Genomic DNA, 1919 nt, shown 5'->3' on the forward strand with positions numbered 1-1919 from the left:
GGATATTTTGATTTTGCTTTCATGGGTCTCTTAATGATGTAGTGTAAATTTCATGGAAGCTAGTCATGATATTGGAGATAATATTGAATGGGCTAAATTTATAAATTGGAGTCTATGCCTTGTGAATTAATTTGTTGAGAAACTTTGGAAGAGGAATATGTTATTGATGAGGTTAAATGCTAGGCTCGCCTAATTAAGTGCTTATTTGGCAATTCCTAAATTGTAGCTAGATACAATTTTAAGCTTTATGCTTATTGTGTTAGGTTTGCTTGATATTGTTGAGGTTCTAGCTAATCTCCTTTGGAGCTTGGAGAATTAGGCTTTTTGCGGGTTGCAAGGTAAGTAGCTTTTTAATGGGATTTTTTAAAAATAAACATGTTGCATAAATGTTGTTTTTGGGTTAGACACACTTTTGGAAACTACCTATGGAAACTATATTTTCCTAAAAACTATTGTGTCGTAACCTTAATATATATGATTATATATGAAATGCATCATATTTGGTATTGCATTTGGGGAAATGCATGAATTGTTGATATGGAAAAATGAGCGTCTTTTATTTAATCTTTGATAAGGAAATCTTGGAATTCATGGTATATTAGAAAATTTAAAAATGCTTATCTTGTTTTGTTATGTGGGAAATTAATAGAAAATCTTTTGACAAGAATGAAATTGAAAACCTTACAAACTTTGTGGAAGTTAAATTATTTAAGGGTTTCCTAAAACTACTTGGATATAAACTATGTGTTTCAAAGTAATGTAACCTGTGAGCTTTATGTGGTTTTAACACATTGCCATGTGTGATTTCTCGATGATCACCCGATTTGGTTTCCCTAGTCTTTGTGACAATGGAATCAAATCCAGGTCAGTGCTCTTTCACTTTGGATGATGCATTCTTCCTTACTACCCATGGGGAAAAGAGGTTCCTTGATTGTGTGTGGGTGAGGTTGCTGCCCATGGGGCCAGGAGACCACATGCAAGAGAGGTCTTATTTGACGCGCTCTCTCTACTGCCCATGGGGGGAGAGAAAAACCTTGAGGGTATGGGTAAGGCTACTATCCATGGGGCCAAGAGTTTGCATACCAGAGAGGACAATATCATGCCAGTTGTAAATGGGTGGATCCCTTGACCAGTCTATGTGGTAGTATGGTATATTTGAGATAAATTACTGTATGTTAGATTTTATGGCTTTGGAATATATTTTTAGTGCTCACATATTATAGTGTATAGTTTCAAGGTATCTACTTTGATAAACTTTTTGTTTCATTATTTAATTATTCTTTTCATGTCATATTATTGTTATTGAAGATGAAACTTGCATTTCCCCCACCCCCCATTAATTATGCTACTTATTGGGCGTTAGCTCATCCCACCCTCTAACAGTTTTTCAGATTTATTAGCTATACCTTGGGTATGGAGCTTATTTCTTTGGTGATGATTAGAGTGATATGTTAAATTTGGAGATTTTTGCTGTAAATGGGTTGGTGACTTGATCTTGCTATGTTCAACGGGACCTTAATTAATTCTATTGGAGGTAGATTGCTTGAGGTTTGTTAGCCCTTGGCGTGGTAGGCCTAGACTCGATGTTAAGGTCCTTATTCTCGATAAGATTGTGACTTTGTGTAATTTAATCAGAGTTTTGTATTATATTCATGTATTATGTGGAGGCACATGATTTTTAGTTATCGTTCATAAATGTGTTATAGTGCTCTGACTTGTAATATGGAGATTTTAGTATGGTTGTATATTCTTATCCTTTGGAAAAGAAAGGAAAATAAAGATCTCCAATAATTTGATTTGCCAAAAAGGAAAAATCTACAGGTACCCTTGGGATGTTTTTCTCATGCTTTGGACCCTTTTGGGTTTGGGGCGTGACACAAATACTATTCAATTTTTATTCATTTCATTCTCTATTTCTC

General features: G+C 34.7%; 1 long non-coding RNA gene across 1 annotated transcript; it reads left to right on the forward strand.

Annotated features, from left to right (window-relative positions):
- Positions 1–298: 298 nt before the first annotated feature.
- Positions 299–1666, forward strand: LOC115965844. The gene is made up of 2 exons (XR_004086204.1): positions 299–338; positions 838–1666. It is a non-coding gene; the product is annotated as an uncharacterized LOC115965844 (long non-coding RNA).
- Positions 1667–1919: the final 253 nt, after the last annotated feature.

The sequence above is a fragment of the Quercus lobata genome, chromosome 10, assembly GCF_001633185.2.
Source record: "Quercus lobata isolate SW786 chromosome 10, ValleyOak3.0 Primary Assembly, whole genome shotgun sequence".
NCBI classification, from domain to species: Eukaryota; Viridiplantae; Streptophyta; class Magnoliopsida; order Fagales; family Fagaceae; genus Quercus; species Quercus lobata.